At 38.1% G+C, this 19,417-nt stretch overlaps 1 long non-coding RNA gene across 1 annotated transcript; it reads left to right on the forward strand.

The window, feature by feature from the left end:
- The first annotated feature begins 1,271 nt into the window (after nucleotides 1–1,271).
- On the forward strand, nucleotides 1,272–10,204 carry LOC132486302 (uncharacterized). The gene is made up of 3 exons (XR_009531475.1): nucleotides 1,272–1,402; nucleotides 2,168–2,263; nucleotides 10,125–10,204. It is a non-coding gene; the product is annotated as an uncharacterized LOC132486302 (long non-coding RNA).
- Nucleotides 10,205–19,417: the final 9,213 nt, after the last annotated feature.

Below are 19,417 nucleotides of genomic sequence, written 5' to 3' on the forward strand. Positions count from 1 at the left end.
CAAACTAAAGGATTTTTTCAAAGTTTTCTGGGGAAACTTTTAGGTCGGAATTATTCATTCTCAGCAAGAGTGGGTGTTTTTGTGAAAACAGAAAACCTCTTTGCAAAACAACATTTGTTTTTCAGTCTCTACATCATATATGTGCCAATTAGTAAAATTGCAATGCAGACACAAGCAGCTACATTTTGCTAACAAAATACTGCATGCTTGTCTAGAATAACTTAATTTGTCTGGGAGAGAAAAATGTATTGTTACCAAATCCCTTAAGGCGAACTATAGTCACAAACTTGTCACTGTTACAGGGACTGGGTTAACATTTCTAAGTTAAATATTGTTTGTGAAATTAATCTAGTTTTCTTTAATTATTTTCTAATGTTTTTTGTTTTTTTTTAGATGTGGGTAGGAGTTTATTAATTTATTTATTTTTGCTGTGTTGGGTCTTCGTTTCTGTGTGAGGGCTTTCTCTAGCTGTGGCAAGCGGGGGCCACTCTTCATCGCAGTGCGCGGGCCTCTCACTATCGCGGCCTCTCGTTGCGGAGCACAGGCTCCAGACGCGCAGGCTCAGTAGCTGTGGCTCACGGGCCTAGTTGCTCCGCGGCATGTGGGATCCTCCCAGCCCAGGGCTCGAACCCGTGTCCCCTGCATTAGCAGGCAGATTCTCAACCACTGCGCAACCAGGGAAGCCCTCTAATGTTTTAAAAAATGAAAATTTGTGCCAAGATATAGAAGGTATATACGGCACGGCTTTTGGATTTTTGATAGTCTTTGTTTAATTATAGAAATAATTTTCCCTGAAAATTTGATATGCATATCAGAAAACTCAATGCAACACAATGCAGTTCAGACATTATTTATTGAAGACAGGTGCTGCGGAGGATAAAGCAAATAGGACCTTTCCTACTTTCAAGCAATTGAAATTTAGCACAGAAAATATTTCTGTATTTTATAATCAGGAACATTATTATGATATAAAATAGTTATTATACAAAATAGTATAATACATAATAGTACATGATTATAATGCATAATACATGATTGTAATACATACTAGAGAACAAGTCTATAAGAGTTGTGTAAGTCAAATATTTAGAAGAGGAGGACATTTGGCTGGGGAAAGAAAAGAGGGAAGAGTTTTTGAAGGAAGTACACTTGCCATACGTCAGATAGGATTATTTGGCAAAGGTTTTTTTTTTTTTTTTTTTTCAGTACACGGGCCTCTCACTGTTGTGGCCTCTCCTGTTGCAGAGCACAGGCTCCGGACGCACAGGTTCAGCAGCCATGGCTCACGGGCCCAGCCGCTCCACGGCATGTGGGATCTTCCCGGACCGGGGCACGAACCCGTGTGCCCTGCATCGGCAGACGGACTCTCAACCACCGCGCCACCAGGGAAGCCCTGGCAAAGGTTTTTCTATTAGAATAAATAATGTAGAGGCAAGGCATGCATTATAGTATAAGAATAGGATGACGATAATGAAGAGAAGAGGTGAGAGACGAGGCTGGAGAGGAAGACTGAAACCCACAGGAGAATATATACAGTGATTTGCCATCTGGATTTTCTGTTTGGCAACATACCTAGACCTGGGGTTTGTGGGAGAAGGTAGTAAAAAAGATGCCTGAACTCGTGAGCGTGGTGGAACGGGAGACAGTTGATGCCACCAGTATAAAGGCAGGTCAAGAGGAATGGCCAGTTACTGTGAGAGGATGAAGATATGATAAATTTGGGATGAGTTAATTTGGAGTGGCAGGAGATATCCAAGCAGTTAGGGCTGTAACTGAAGAGTAAAGTTTAGGTTAGAAAAAGACTTTTGCATTATTCTGTCTGGAAATGATAGTTGAAGGCTTAAGAAGAATGGATATAAAATTATACAGTGGGAGAAAATCTGAGGATAGAGACTGGAAGACTTGGAAGAAAGAGTGAGAGGTGGTCTGTAGATCAGTGGAGGGCAGTTTTTCTGCACTCCGTCTCTGACCCTGTGACCAATCCCTTCTACCGGTGTTTTTGTCACAGTTTACTACCTTTCTCTCCCATCAGTTTGTTGGCTTCAGTTTGTCTTAGAATAAGCGTAGAAGAGTTTCCTTATTTAATGCAATCTTGTATCAGAATCAGGTTTTTAGTTTGGCGCTCAGATTGCTGGTAACTTGATTTATTTTTTGCCTTGCATTTCAGGATTTTCATCTACTTTGCCTTAGATACATGCTTCTTCTGATCTTGTGATCTGAGGTATCGGAGTCCATGCAGCAAACCGATGGCAAGTTCAAGGTGGTAAGTAAAAAAGCAGCTTAACAAAGAGGCAATTTGCAATGGTGTCAGTAGGCTTAAGGGAACTGACGAAGAATGGTGAAGCTTTCTTTGGTGAAGCATGCTACACCTGCACCTGAACGGACAAAAGGAGGTGGTAGCTATGAAAAGGTGGGGAGAGTTGCAGTCAGGGGAGGGAGTCCATGTGATAGGAGTTGCCACTTTGGGGACAAGAACATAGCCACAGCCAAGTATCACCAGGGAGGGATACAGGGGGGTAAATTCCCTTACCTCTCCCTTCTCCCACCCTCCATCTCCTACCAGTGCCAACCATTAGCAAACCAATGTGGAAGCCAGAGGGCAAGGGGCCCAGGTGGTACTGTCTGTAGAAGTCAGCTTGCTGGGAAAAAAGGCAGGGTAGAGTGGGTGGAGAGTATGCCTAGAAGGGCAGAAGGGCATACCCATCATGCTTGACTTCCTGGCTTCCTCTTCTCTTTTCTACTCCTGACTTCTGATAAGAAGATGTTGCTTTACTCTTGCTTGTGCTACTTAGAAAGTGGCTTCTTGCTTTTTATGATCTCTAATAGATAAGAATGGACGTTTCAAAGGCACTACAGACTGGTCAGAAGCTTCTCCCTTTTCATTATCCTTTACTTTTCCTTCTCCCTCTTAACCTGTGGAGTGTTAAGAGAATTTAAAGGGAAAAAAGCAGAAGTCCAAAAGATAGGAAGAGATGCATAGAATATCAAGCTTCTTTCTATGTCTGTGCACAAAAAGCTGATTCTAAACATGACTAAGGCTATTTACAGTTTGACTCTTACCTATGATTAAGAATTAGCTTCAGAGTTCTGTATTTTAGCTCAGTTTGATTAGAGGAAATATTTCTTTTAAAGCCACCTGTAAATACCTTCTTTGTGGTGGGCACTCCTGGCTGCCTACCCAACATCATTCCCATCCTTCTTCCTTGCTAACAGACTCTCATTTTGATCCAGTATTGGTGGCCAAGGGCTTTTGGAAAGGCTGACCCTTCTCAGCACCAGGGGTGAATTTTGATTAGTCCAAGAATCAAATTGAGATAGTGTAGGAGGCTAAGTACTATTTTTTTCATGAGTTTCATAATTGTAATTCTGAAACTGAGGACAGAGAGTGTTCAGGGACGATGTATTCTAAAGAAAGGTTGTGGATCATCTATGAAGAACTTCAAATGATTGATATTCAAAACAAATCTGGTGACTCTGAATCCATTACCCACATCAAGAGTATATAAGAAGAAATAAGGGTACTCTCAGAGAGAAGATTGTATTGGGGAGTGTATTCGTCTTCTAGTGCTACCATGACAATGTACCACAGACTGCGTGGCTTAAACAGCAGGAATTTATTTTCTTACGGTTCTGGAGGCTAAAGGTCCAAGATAAAGGTGCCAGCAGGCTTGGTTTTTGGTGATGTCTCTCTTCCTGGCTTGTAGATCGCTGCCTTCTTGCTGTGTTTTCACATGGCCTTTCCTGTCTGTGAATATGGAGAGTTGTCTGGCGTTTCTTCCTCTTCACCAAGCTTATTGGATTCAGGCCTTACCTTTATGACCTCATTTAAGTTTAACTACCTTCCCAGAGGCTCTATCTCCAAATACTATCAAATTGGGGTTATGGCCTCAAATCTTGAATTCTAGGGGGGGACTCAATTCAGTCCATAACAGAGAGGGTTATTGAAGCTGTACTTCTGCTCACTTCAAGCTGAATGAGTAGAGGACTTGAGTAAACTACTCACAGAGTGTGGGGTTGTTTTCAGAGGGAGAAATAGAGCTAGGGCAGTCACAGAGGCCTGGGAGCAGCCAAGGGACCAACATAGAGTACAGGGAGTTAGCTCTGTGAGGACCTAATATGGCCCCCATTGATTTGGGAAGTCAGGGACTGCAGGTGAGCGTCTCATTGGAGCTATCCAGTAAAGTGACTGGAAAGGGTTTCAGTGCATATGAGTTGTCTCCTGTTGAATCAATGTATGTATGTATCTGTTTTTGCATTACTCTGGTGACATCATTGACCATTGGTAGTAAGAGACCCACTCGTATTCATAAGCATACCTGATTTCATTCTGGGAAATGTCTTTTAAAAGACAGGCTCTAATACAGAAAACATAAGGGAAAATTCTGATATCCCTGTGTACACAAAAACTTAAAACTCTTCAAGTCAGTATCAATGATGAATCTAAAAAATTACAATATAAGAAAATCAAAAGGTTAATAATGTTAATGAATCTCCCCCCCAACCAAACGTTCAAAAGACAGGCAAAATTGATTCATAAAAGAAATATAAAAATATATTTCAAATATACGTTTATTTTCATATATTTGAAACTTGAGAGTAAGCACTCTTCTATACTGCTGGTAGGAGTACAAATTGGTAAACCCAATTTAGCAATAGGTATCAAAATATTTACCCTTTGATCCAGTATCTACAATAATAGCATTTTGTCTAAACCAAATAATCAGAGATGCATGCAGAGAAATCTGTGGAAAAATATTTATAATTGTATTATTTATATTGATGAAAAATTGAAATGACTGATATTTCCACAAAATATTTTTTTTTGCTGAACTTACTGTGTAGCTATTAACAATAATATTTTAATAAACTGGGAATAGTCTTGTGATATAAGTTTATTAAAAAAATAAAAGGACACACATAGGACACAAAATGCACTACCTATAAAATAAAAAAGTAGTAAACAAGATCTTCATAAAAATTAAAATATTATTGTCATTCTTGTTAAAACAAAAATTGGTAGTAAAATAAAAAAGCAAGCCATAGACTGGGAGAAACCACCACAATACATATGTCTGACAATTGCTACAACTCAGTAGTGAGAAAGAAACCAACCCAATAAACAATGGGCAAAAGACTTGGATACTTCTTAAAAGAAGATATAGGAATGGCCAATACTCACCTTAAAATGGGCTCTATGTCAGTAGTTATCACAGAAATGAAAATTATAACCACAGTAAGATACCATAATATACCCACTGGAATGGCTAAAATTAAAATGACTGATAATACCAAATATTGGCAAAGATAAGGGACTACTGAAACTCTCATACATGGCTAGTAGGAGTGTAAAATTGTACAACTATTTTGGAAAACTCACAGTTACTTATGAAGTTAAATATACACTTCTACTATGATCCAGCAATTCTGTTCCTAAGCATTACTCAAGAGGAACAAAATCATTTGTCTACAAAAAGACCTGTACAAGAATATTCTTAGAAGCTTTATTCATACTAACCAAAAATTGGCACCAAAGCCAATATTCATCAACAGGAAAATGGATAAACAAATTGTGATATATGTCCATAAAATAGAGTATCATTTAGCATTAAAAGGAAATAACTACTGATAAAAGCAACACACTGGATGAATCTCGAAAACATTAAGTCGATCAAAAGAAGTCAGACACAAAGAAGACATAAGTATGATTCTATATATGTGAAGTTCAAGGCCTGGCAAAGCAAATCTGTGGTGACAGAAATCAGAATAATGGTTGCCTCTGTGTGGGAAGGACAATAAATTGGAAAGGGTATGAGAAAACTTCTAGCAATGATGGAATTGTTATCTTTTTTTTTAAATTGAAGTATAGTTGATTTACAATGTTTCAGGTGTACAGCAAAGTAATTCAGTTATATATATGTGTGTGCGTGTGTGTGTGTGTATAGAAATGCTCTGTCAGATTCTTTTCCATTATAGGTTATTATAAGATGTTGAATATAGTTCTATATAGTAGGTCCTTGTTGTTTATCTATTTCATATATAGTGGAATAGTTCTCTTGATTAAAGTGGAGTTTATATGGGCTTATAAAGTTATCAAAACTTATCGGGCTGTACACTTAAATACAATTCATTGTTTGTAAGTTAAAGCTCAATTAACAAAATTAATTCCAATGGGCAAGAAGTACTCAAATTTTCCTTTAGCTGAGATCCCACAGAAAGAGATCATTGACTAGTTGACTTTGTGGGTGTTTCTCATAGTGGAGATCATCACAGACTGATGATTCTTGTGCCCCAGTGATCATCCAATCCACCTACTTCCTGTTGCACTGACTGTATGTTCACTGTGAATGTTCTCATTGTAGCTGTTGTTTCCCAATGTAAATATTCTTGTTGGAGAGAGGAGCTGATCAGTAGACATGTGCTAGGCTGCTAGGTTTCTAGCCACAGACTGATAAGTGGATATTCTCCTTAATATGTTGGTTAACATCAATGGATCCTTCTTAGGAAAATTACTTTCATTAACCTTTCATCCTGATCCTGCAGTATCCCTGGCACAGGTGGGTACCTACAGAAGCCCTACCTGGATGTCCACAGGCCTCTTTTTTAAAAAGTCAATTCTCTCTGCTCAACAGCTTTGTGAAATAGTTGTTTGATTGTGGTGTACACACGCCTTCTCATATCTTTAATCTCTTTTTGAGAGTTTGGCTTGTTATATATCAGAATCAGGTACATCCCAGTTGTGATGCTGATTCTAAATTCAAGCAGAATCCTGAGCAGGTAAGGAGTTGTAGAGTTGGAGAGGGCTGCCTTCCAATTTGAAATGTATCATATTTTTGACAGTAAGTGACTTTTCTAACATAGTGGGTTAAAGGCTTAATGTTTCTGTTGTTCACTGACATCTCACTGTAGTTGATGCCCACTGCATTCATAGAAATAAAGGGGATGCTGTTAAAGTGATGAGGGTTAATGGAAAGACAGGGACACTGTTTTGATGGGGGGAATGAGAAGAGGGAAAGCAATAACATAAAAAGTACTTCAGAAAGGCAGAGGGGCATTCTTTTCCATTTATTTTCCAACTGTAATTTAAAATAAATTGCCTTAAGAAGAATCAAAAGAGAAGTTAGTTTATTATTGCTTTCAGATAACCTGGTAATTTACCATTAAGTGAACAGAAAATAAGAACAGAATGAACATTAATAAAAGCAAGGTTTGGGAAAAATTGCTTTGTGCAGAAAGAAAATTCTGTAATTTATCCCATGTTCAACTCACCAGATTCATAGCATGATGTAATCCTTGTCCACTACATACCCTTCAGTGTACCTAAACTTGTAAGATATTTTTCTTTGTCCTTTAAGATGAATCATGCAGCTCAAACACTATTTTATTCTTAGAGCTTACCGAGTATTTATAAAAAGAGCACAAAATATTTACAGATATACAATATGTTCTACCTATAGGTATAGGGAAAAAAGAGCATTTAATATTTTAAAGATGCTCTATGAGAGAAATTTTGAATATGACAGACACAATCAGAAATTGCTCTGTGTTGAAAAGACATTTTATGCTTATACAAATTTTATATGTATATAACTTATTTGGATTATAAAAAAGTTCTTTTCAAATTTCATGGAAAATTTGAAAAGCACAGAGTGACTAGTATAAGAAGATAAAAAACACCTCAAATTCAATATCCGGAGATAAGTGCTGCTAACATTTTAGTGCATTTTCGCGTCAATTTTTTCAGTTTAAAAATCTTTCCCATTTAACATTATATGGTGGCATTTTCAAATGTCATAAATATAATTCAAAAACATTATTTTAAATGACTACCTAAGGTCTCGAGATGACATCATCCAGATTGTGACATAGGTTGTTCCTGATTTCACTTCTCCTCACAAGATGAGCAACAAGCAACTATCCACAGACACCACTGTGAAAATCCCAGAACCTGGGAGTGAGGCTGAAGCACCCCCTGGGCCAGAGACCAAAAGGGCCACATTGAAAGGATCAGTGGAGGCTACACTCTGACTGCACTGTCCCTCCCCCAGACCTGCGCAGTGCACTCCCCCCGCCCAAGGTCTACAGTTTCTCCAGTTGGAAAAGAGAGCCCAAGGTGAACATCCAGCTTCTCCAGTGTTGAGAGATGCATCCCAGAAGGCTCACTCTGGTTTCGCCTCAAGAGGATCACCAGAAAAACCTATGGGGTTCTCCTCTTGGGGATCAGAAATAGACAGAGAAGGGGGGCAGGTCTTACAACAACCAGCACTCAAATCTTGGCTGAACACATTCCTGCTTATAGTCATGCCTGAGCAGAAATCCCAGCCAGTGTCTCTACCCATTTGCAGAGCCGAGTCAGTGGCTCCATCTGGTCAGTTTGTTCAGCTGGCAGTTCTGTCAGATTTGATCCCCAGTCAATGGGCTATAATGGCTGTGGTATATACCCAACAGCGAGATACTGCTGGAGGACCTTCTGACCAGCGAGCCAGGCCAGCGACAATGCCCAACAGCGGAGCACAGCCAGTGGCCTATAGCATCTCTAAACCCAGTCTGTGGCCCTGTCCAACTTCAGGACACAGCCTGTAGCCTCACCTGATTGCACAGCACAACCTGAGGTCCTGTCTGACCACAGTGTCCTGCCTGTGGGCCCACCTGCATCTGCAGCACCATTTGGTCAGGAAACACAGCCTGGTAACCCACCTGATCAGGAGGGGTTGTGGGGCCCAGTTCATAGCCCTGCCCAATCACAGAGTGCAACCAGTGGTACCACCGTACCAGTGAACACAGTAGGCAGCCCAGTCCAACCAGGAATGATTGCGGCATCCAGCCAGTGGCCCCACCTGACTGCAGAACAAAGTCAGCAGTCCTGCCTGACCAGGGAGCCTACCCAGAGCCCCTCTTAAACATGGAACTCAGCCAGCAAGCCCACCCAACTAGATACATATATATATATATATATATATATATATATATATATATAATGTATATACATCTCACACACATAAAATTATTCACAAAGATTAAACATAAAAAGTTCGTGTTTCTGGAAAACAATTTTTAAATTTTAAATTAATTAAAATGTTTTTCTGACTCAGGCAGGAATTTACCATAATAAAATAATCAGAGGTACATACAGAGATTTATATGCAAGATTATTTATTACAGAATTATTAGCAATGGTGAGAGTCTGAAAAAATGTAAAATCTCCTGAAAAGAGGAAGAAAGTAAAATAAACTACAGTATAGTTAAACGATGGATTAACAGGTAGTCTTTTGTTGTTATTTTTTGTAGGTTTATTGAGATAAAGTTGACATATAACATTGTGTGAATTTAATTTGTAAACTTGATGATTTGAAATACATATATATTGTTAAATGATTACCACAATAAGTTAGTTAACACATCCATCACCGCACATAGTTACAACTTTGTGTGTGTGTGTGGTGAAAACTTTTAAGATTTTTCTCTTAGCAACTTTATTCTCCATAACTCTTATTTTTCTTTCATTATTTTGTTCTCATCTTTTAAGAAAACTTTGAACTTGTTTCCTACCTCACTAATTTGCTGTTTTTATGGTAGCTAATTATATAGTTTTTGCTTTCATGCAGTCTTAAATTTTCCACTAAAATTTTCCATTTATGTACAGTTTTACGTGATTTCAGATATATGTATATTTCTTGTGTTGACTATCTGATCTAGTTTCATGGATGTTCTCTTGAATCTCTTGAATGTCCTCTTGAAACTTGTTGAAAACTCAAAACATTTAAAAAATATGTTTTTTTTAATTCTAATTTTATTATTTATTTATTTTTAACTTTTTATTTTATATCAGAGTATAGTTGATTAACAGTGTTGTGTTAGTTTCAGGTGTACAGTAAAATGATTCAGTTATACATATACATGTATGTATTCTTTTTCAAATTCTTTTCCCATTTAGGTTGTTACATAATATTGACCAGAGTTCCCTGTGCTATATGGATAAGCAATAAAAAATACGTTATTATACTAAATTAGTAGTTTCTTGAGTTTATTAATCAGGAAATTATTAATTCTGATTCTGCAGAGTCATCTCTCATTTGAACTGCTTCACATAACTTAAGATTTTTTTATTTCTTTATTTATCCTTACAGAAAGAAGTCTACATTTGTTCATAGTGGCAGATGAAGTGAGTTTGGTAAGAAATCCATGTCCAATTCTGTGTACTGCATGCCTAGATGAAAATGAAGATGAAATTTCACATTGTCAATTAATTTTCTAGATCAGAAATCCAGAAGCCAAGGTTCCTGTGTGGTGGTGGGATGCAGGGAGATAAGGCATTGATCAAAGTGATACCGACCAGGGTTCTTGGCTTTCCCCAATCAATAGAAATTGACTCGAGGCCAGACAAGAAATTCAGGCAAGGCTTTATTGGGACCCCTGCGCCGCCTGCAGAAGGGAGCGAAAACAAGTAACAGGTTCCCTTGCTTGCTTCCCAAGGTGGGGCGAGCTCATTGCTTATTTGGGGTGAGAGTAGGGGAGTGTCCAGGGGTCAGGCTGGAGTGGTGGCTTAGGTAGTTTGCCCACCCCTTAGGAGATGTTGAGTGCAGGGAGGCATGAGCAGTACCCTGCTTTTGATCCTGACACCCAGTTGTTTTTGCTCCTGGCTCTTCAGAAACAGCAGTTGGGTTTTTTGTCTTTTTGTATCTTTTGGTCCAGAATTTGCCCCAACTGTGCATGGATGCAGGTATTTTTAGTCCCATGCAGTTTCTTTGTATTTTGTGGCTTGAGGAGAGGTGTGTCTGAATGCAAGCATTATAGCACTGCAGCAAAGGGTCCCAGGTCCCAGGCCTGTCTCAAAAGTACTCAGATGGAGTTGCAGTGGAGAGCCTTTCTCTGTCTAGAAGAGTTTCTCTTCATGTTTAGTTTGGCAACCAGCAGTTAGGAACATGTAGTCACGTATACGCCAGGAGATGGTGTGGCTCAGATGCCTCTCTCAGTTCAGCCCTAAGGCCAGGAAGGTCTTCTGTGGCTTCTGACAAACTCTAGTTATGTTTTTCATCTCAGCTGCTTCCCCTGTCCTTGTAGGAGCAGTAGTATGTTCATTCTAGGGTCTTGTTCACTCACCTCCTGGGCTTCTCAGTCTTCTTTCTCCAGGACATGAGGGAGGATGTGATTCAGCCCTTCTTCCATAGTCCTACCTGTGATGTATCTAGTAGAAATTTTGGTTGAAAGTTTAGAAAGATTTGACATGTAATGACACCCTTCTGTAGTTTTCATTCCTTATGCTTTATTTTCCTATTTTGATGTTCTATTTCTTTGTGAATTGAGGGGAGGTTAGAAGATGTCGTATTCCTTGTTATAATAACACTGAGGGTTAAGTTTCAACATATGAATTTTGGGCAGTCATAAACATTCAGTTTGTTGCAGAATCTATCTGCTCAAACTGGAAAATAATAAAACAATGGGAGCAACAAAAAAAATCAATTTTGAGCTATGACAGAATATTTTTAGCTGTTAATTTCCTAAATGTCTAAAATAATGTAAATTCAGAAGTAGTTTGAAAAGAGATAAATATTAATGTCATATTTACCTTAATACATGACTATTATTGATTCAATTAAATTTTTTTGACTTGTGAATTTATTTATATGAAAAATCCTTCAAACTTATCAACAGTAAATAATGTTTAGTTATATGTTTAACAAATTCATATTATTATAAAGAATACAGTAATGTGAAATTGAGAATGTTTGGTCTTTGTGCATCTAATGATAAATCCATTTTCTTTCCTGATCAATATGCTAGGAGCATTTCTAACTTAAAGTGTTTCCCTTGTTAGAGCCAAGTGGTTTTGGAAAATTTACTGGATTTTTTAATCTGAGAAATACAAATTTCCTCAGTGTTTTAACCAATAAGGCAGCTGTTCTTTAAAAAAGCTACTTCTTGGGCCTCCCTGGTGGCGCAAGTGGTTGAGAGTCCGCCTGCCGGTGCAGGGGATGCGGGTTCGTGCCCCGGTCTGGGAGGATCCCATGTGCCGCGGAGCAGCTGGGCCCGTGAGCCATGGCCGCTGAGCCTGCGCGTCCGGAGCCTGCGCGTCCGGAGCCTGTGCTCCGCAACGGGGGAGGCCACAGCAGTGAGAGGCCCGCATACCGCAAAAAAATAAAATAAAATAAAATAAAATAAAAAAAAAAAAGCTACTTCTTGAACATGGGTAAAATGCTTGCCAGAGTTTCTGTGCGTTTGAGTGTGGGTTGTCATTTAACTAAATGCCCAGACCCCTCTCAAGACCATGATGGTTTGTCTGAAAATCAGGGAGAGAGGACATAATATTCTTTGTTAAGCAACAGTTTTCCTTTGTTGGGGCTGAGCACAGCGTGCATCTATTTCCAGGACATTACTCCCTAAACAGATGTTCTATCTTTTCTACTTATTGCTCTGTTTGTTTGTGCATTTTATGAAATGTTATAAAGCTTAAGTAAGTCGGTTGTAGATAAACCAGAAAATAGAGATTACCAAAAAAAAGTGGCCAAAAATTCAGCCACCTAGAAATATCTGCCAATACAGATGTATACATATTCGTACATACTTCTTTTGACCAAAGTGCGATCCTATTAAAAATACTATTTGTAATCTGCTTTAACTCATTAATGTATGCATTCAACTACATTTTGTTTACTTTGTAATAGCATTCATTTATTCATCCAACAAATATTTAATTAGCATGTACTACGTAGTAAATGCCATGTTAGGTACTATAGGACGTTGCTAAAGAAGATAAAGAAGACAACTTCTGCCTGAACCATTTTACACTCAAGGTGGAGGAAATATAATTAGCCCAAGAACCACAACGTAATATCTCAATATTAAAAGCTAGCATATAGGTAGGATGTTTCTTCAAACAAGGGTACATGTACTCCCAGAGGGTTGTGAAGATTTCCCCGGGGACATTTGAGCCCTCAGATTATTTTAAGACAATTCACTGTTAACTTCTCAACTCTATTTTGTATTTTATTCTTCAGTTGTTCTGCCCTAAAGTGGTGTGATTGCGGTCAAGGTGTGTGCATGGGGCTGTGGCCTCTCATCTTGTGTACATTTCACAATAGCCTTTTCTTTCACTGTAGAGAAACATAAACCTCTCACCCACTGCAACCTTAAAGTGTTGCTTTGTTTTGGGTGCAGAAACCCTTAAGCTTTCAAGCAAAAGGATGATTTGAAATCTTGGCATTGGTGCTGAGAAAGTGAGTGTAATGGTAATGTTTCCTTAAAAAAGCAACAGTTTTATCTGAGAAAAGTCATTCTAAACAACAAACTGGCCATTCAGGAAAAATATTTTTTTTTACTTCCTAGCATTCCATGGTGGTAACAACTATCCATTACTAGAACCTTATATTTTTATTATGGAGTAGGATAAAATGATCCATGAAAGATGTTTAAGCATAAAAATTACTAGGTTAGGATAAAATTCTGTTGGTGACGTTGAATGGAATACATGTCAAAGAAAAAGAGGAGTGATTCAAAACTTTCAACTGTTAAAAAAGTATTTATTAATTCTTCAAATGGATGCTGATCAAATTGCAGTCACATTTATATTCCATTGGGTATATTTTAAAGAATAATACAATCATATATATGGTGTCAATATAATACATAGGGCATTTCATCCCTTATAATTACTTGAATTGTAGTGAAAAATAGATGTCATTTTAAATGTATGTATGAGGCATGCCCATTTTTTCTAAATTCTCTTAGGGTGTATGTTAAAAAAAAGTATACTGTACTGTAGTACTGTTGTCACATGAATAGCTTCTGAAGGCATCAAGAATGGGGTTGAGCTCTGGATCTACTAATACCTAGTTCTAGGAACTCAAGCAAGTTGCTCAATCTTTCTAAGCCTGTTTCTTCATCAGTAAATAAGTTGGTAGTACTTCCTCATGAAGTTTCCATGTAATTACATGTTTAACTGGAATGATTTTGTTCTACCGAAGGAAATTCAAAGAGAATCACATAATTGTATTTCTTAAATTCATATAAAAATTAACTCTGGCTAGAAGGCCAATATCAATTTCCTTTTCTTTTAAAAGAAAAGGTTCTCAAAGAAAAGGAATTCAAAGATTCTCTTTGAATCTCCTTTGGCAGAACAAAATTTTTTAAAAAATGTTTTGGTGGGGTTGATGGTATGAAGGGAGGATAATTTTCCTGGGAGTCATATAAGAACCCCAGAAACACAATACAACTCAGAAAACCTGGACATGGGTCTTCAGTATATCAAGTCTGTCACTTGGGTCTTTGAATTTCAAGTCCACAAGGGCATGAGGTATTTCTGCTCTTTTTTGCCAAGAATATGCTCAAGTTTCTTTTGATTTGGTTTTTAAAGTTAAGCTCTTAATATTTAGATTGCAAGGTATCCGTATGTATCACCTGCCCTAAAGAAAAATGCTACCATACTCAATCCTGTGTTGGAGATGAACATTGGACCCTGCTACTTGCTAAAAGGCCATCCTCATTTTTTTCTTCATCTCAGAAAAGACACACTGGGCTGTTGTTCCTTTTTCATTCAACACTGTCATCTCTTCTTCCTCAAAGAAAATCTAGTTTAATACTCTTCCATGAATCTACATCTCCCCCCGCCCCGCCACCTCAAGGCTTGAAGTTTTCCGCAGGGTTCCAGCTTTAGACACAAAACTGTGGCCATCCCATCTCTAAGGGTATGGGCAGAAAAGCGTTAACATAGCAGGCCTGAGGCTACAGTCCTTAGAAAGGGCTGTTTACAGGGTTGTCTCTTGGCTGGTATTTGGGAACTTGGATTTCTGGAATGTTCCCATTATTCCCTACCTAATAAAAGAGTGGCTCTCTGTGCCCAGTCTGTTTGTGCAAACAGTATGGTTTATGCGGAACACCTGCTTTACTTCTGGGAGCATGCCACCAGTCTCCCATAAAGCCTTGGGCATGGAGTCTCACGAGCTTCTCTGGTGGACAACACTGCATATGTGTTGTCATAATTTGATGCTAGTGGAATTAAGTCCTGTATGACTCCACTGGGACAGAACTCTTAGAAGATCGTACCTGGTTTCCTTTGGACTTTGTTACATGGGCTTTTTCCCTTTGCTGGTTTTGTTTTGTAACCTTTTGCTTTAATAAGCATTAGTCATGAACACAGCTGTATGCTGAGTCCTGTGAAACTTCCTAGTGAATCTTTGAAGCTGGGTGTGGTCTTGGGGACCCCTACACAGGGAAAAATAGCAAAAATGACCTTTTAATATTTCCTAGAATTTCTATACTAGTAGTAACAGTAAAACCAAGATAAAAATTAGTATTTTAATGACTTATAGAAACTTAAATGAAATGCCAAGGATTGTTAAACTAAAAAAAGAGTCTCCGCAAAGGAGATTATCCTTGGTAATTATGCAAGTTCTAATGGTTAGTTTTTGCAATGTGGTTAGGGAAGTTTTCGCAGAAGAGGGAATCCTTGAGTCTATGTTTCCATCTTTTTAGAGATGACCTGTCTTTTTTATGCAATAATAGTATCCTAAGGCTGTGTCCATGGGATTCCAGTTGAGCTTGAAATACTGCTTTTTCTATAGAGCCTATGTAGATGGAAAGGTAATGCAAGAATGCTTTTTTTTTTAATCCTGTTAATTTTTCTCTTTGATGTCATTGCAGTTATTTGCTGAAAATTTGTGTGTGTGCATATACATACATATCTATGTGTGCCTCAAAGCTTCAAGAATGGGCACAGTTATAAAAAGCCATTAAATAAATAAATAGAGAACAAAAAATCATAAAGACAATCTGGGGCATTGTTGAATTTGTGTTGTGCTTTGCTAACAAGCATATCAGACTTTTCAAAATAATACCAAACAGAGCTAAAAGCTGGTGATTGAGTATATGGTAAAAATTGCTTTTTATCTCTGAGTCTCAATGGAATAAGTGTTGCTGATTTTTCACCTGAGCAGGTGGATATAAAATATTCAGCTTCAAGCTGGCAAGTGTGGATAAAATAAATAAGTCACTGCCTGTAGAGAGCAACCCAGGTTTTTGTTGTTTTTAGGAAGCATTGGTTTGTTCTCCACTGAGTATTTTTTGAAAAACCTGCCTTTGTATTTCAAAACAACCGCAACAAAACGAAACAAATCAAACAAATAAACATACGTGCCCTGGCACAAAATAATATTGTCTAGATATCAGTAACAGACAGGGTTCTTTTGTCTATGTTAAAAGACTTGACATTTGCAACTAATGGCTCAGAAATGACTCAGTGTGTAGGAAAAATTAGCCTGAGTTAGAATTTTTAAAAATGAGCAGGGATAAAGATTTGATATACTTTAGTTTTTTAAGTCTGCATTATAGTCATATTTACACACAACGAGCTTCATCATAATTGTCCTACGAAAAATCATTATTTTAATCATTGATGACCCTTTGCATGTTCTACTAATTATTGCAAGTGAATCCTCAGTGCTAATAGACTCTGAGTTTTGCTCTCACTCAGGGCCATGTGTGAAGTGCCTCTCCTTGGGCCTCATGTCATTCTTGTAGGTTTAGTTTTCTTACCCAAGCACATACTCTCGTGCTCCCTCTTCCTCACCTTTAAACTGACATCCAAATTTTGTAGAAGTGTTTTTAGCTAAGGGTCTTTCTTCTGTGCAAAAGAAAAGGTAAAACTGCTTATGATAATACTTTCCAAAGAATATACAGAAAAGAAATATTTTATTTACTGAAGTGTTATATAATTGCTTTTTAGAAATATTTTTCTTGTTTTTTTGTTTGTGTGTTTGATTATTTGTTTGTTTGCATGGGAGTAGCTCCAGCTGACTTAGCTCTGTGTTAGCTTTTCTTGCTTTGTAAATAATGAGAGGCCTCATTTTCAGTTGCTAAAGTTAATTTTGGGAGAGCACCCTGCTAGCCAATTTAGTGGACCTGAGTCACTCCCTCTTAGTGGTGTTTTATTTTTTACTTTAGTTTTATTTATTTATTTATTCATTCGTTCATTCATTCATAAGTATCTCAGGGACAGCCAAGGTCCTCCATTTGTGGTCTACCGCACAGATTGTTGTCTCCCTTCCGTGGAGCCTTACGGTCTCCCCACAGCTTTCCCCTCATCCCCTCCTCCACCACAGAGGAATATGAACTGCAGTGCTGATTGAGCCCCTCTCACAGGAGCTTCTGTGTTGCTTCATATGATGTCTTAACATCTGTGAGAGCTTGCCCAGTGAAGAGCTGTCTCTTCTCCTCAGTGTTAATCCTCTACCTCCATCTTTTTTTTTTTTTAAATTGGGGTATAGTTTTTTTACAATGTTGTGTTAGTTTGTACTGTACAGCAAAGTGAAGTAGAGTTCCCTGTGCTATACAGCAAGTGCTTATTAGTTATCTGTTTTATACATATTAGTGTATACATGTCAATCCCAACCTCCCAATTCATCCCACCCCCTCCCACCCTGCTTTCCCCCCTTGGGGTCCATACATTTGTTCTCTACATCTGTGTCTCTGTTTCTGTCTTGCAAACCAGTTCATCTGTACTCTACCTCCATCTTTGACTCTAATACCTGGAGGAAGTAACTTTAGTTACCTCCTCTTGAATTAGTGTCATCAGTTTTTACTGATTTAATTTTACTCCGTTCCTTCCTTTATAAGCTGTTGCTGTCCCTACAGCTGTCATCATCTTTATTTACTGCTGAATTTCTGGAATGAATGCTTTCTACTAATTGTTGCCATTTCCTTACCACTCATTTTTTTCCTGTTTGTAAAGGTCTTAATTTTTGCTGTTTAATGAGTATCTCCAGTGATTTCCCAATCACCAGGTTCAATGGCCCTGGTTTCCCGTTGTTCTGACATTGAATTTTGTACTTTCTTGAATCTCTCAATAACTTATGTTCATTTTCCTCTTTGAAATGTGACTCTTTCTCTTCAGCTTAGATTTTTCCTACTGCTCCTGAACTTTAATCACTGCCTTATGCCTCAGGACTCTGCTCTTCCCTGTATATACTCACCCCTTGGAGAATTTAGTGATAGACTTGACCTTGGGTGTTATTTCTTTGCTGAGTTTAACTCCTAATAATTATTTTCAGTCTTGCCCTCCAACTTGAGCAGCCAATCTACAGCATCTAGAACAAATACACAGTAAACTTTCACTGAGTATTTACTGAGTGAACATAAAGGTAAGCACAGCATGGACTTTTATATAAATATTTCTAAGAATGGCAAATTTTAGTGCCTAAGCTGAGAAGACTTCAACAAAAGAGTAATATTAGCAATAAAATAATTCTATGCCAACTTTCTCAGAGAAAAAGACAAAGGGGATTTTCTCTGTCCTAACATTTATGACTTTCCATTTCATATCGTGTTGACCTAAGTGCCAACTGAAACTGAACACCCTACTTTGATTAGAGTCAGACATTTCTAAGTAATAATGAATTAGCTTCAAGTTCAACTTGAATTAGTTCTAGGGTTGGGTAAGGATAACATAGGGAGGGATACTCCAACTTTTTTCCTTTAGGCATTTTTTTAAACTTTCATCAAAGAGATCAGATTTTAAAATAATTTTTTTATATAGTGATAATTGTCTCCAAAGATTTTTAATGCTTAGTGTCAAGATTCATGTGTCTTGGGAAATTGTTTCCTTATGAGCTTTATAATTTTAAAATGTGAGATTATTTTTAGCGTGGATTGTTTTTTTCTGTGAAAATTCCTTGTGGCTTGGATTTCGGGAGCTTCACTCCAGAATGGCCCTACCTTTGCTTCTGACAAACACCTCAGGGGTAGTGCCAGGTTTACATTAGATTTTTAGCTCCAGAGTTTTCCGCACCTCTAAGGAACTGTATGTTTTGGTTCTAAACCCATGAGAGGTACAGGCTTGGGCTTTCCCACAAAGGTCTTGCTTTTTCTTTCCCAGAGAAAAGCTCTCTTTATAGTCTTCTGTTTTGGAGTTTTTCTACTCCCCCCTTTCAGGGTGGTGAGAGTTCTCGATGAGTCCTGGCTTACAGCTGTGGTATCAGTTGTAACATTTCTCTTCATGCCCCATCTCTTCACTCTGCCCTTCATGGATGTTAACACTCAGTCCCTAGTGACCATTTGGTTTAACCTCCAGGATCTTCCTGAGTATTTTGGTAAAGAGATTGTTAGAGAGAAGTGCTACCATGCAATGGAGATTTATTATTTTACCCTTTGAAACATTATGAATAAAATAACAGATCTTTTTTAACTGCACTAGATAGGTGATCATTCTGTTGTTCTAAACCAGTGTGGGATCTCAGTGGCTGCATAAGAAATTTATATCTGGGCAATAGGATGCTAAAGCGCAGGACAGTTATTCACAGGCTTCTCTGACTTTGTACTTCCTTCATCACTTCCAGGACTGCAATGAGTATCCTAAGGGCTCAAAATCTGAGCCTATGTTAGTGTTTAGAAACCAGAAATATACTAAAGGGGAACTCTGTGCCAGTTTACC

This window comes from Mesoplodon densirostris, chromosome 3, assembly GCF_025265405.1.
Source record: "Mesoplodon densirostris isolate mMesDen1 chromosome 3, mMesDen1 primary haplotype, whole genome shotgun sequence".
Classification (NCBI taxonomy): domain Eukaryota; kingdom Metazoa; phylum Chordata; class Mammalia; order Artiodactyla; family Ziphiidae; genus Mesoplodon; species Mesoplodon densirostris.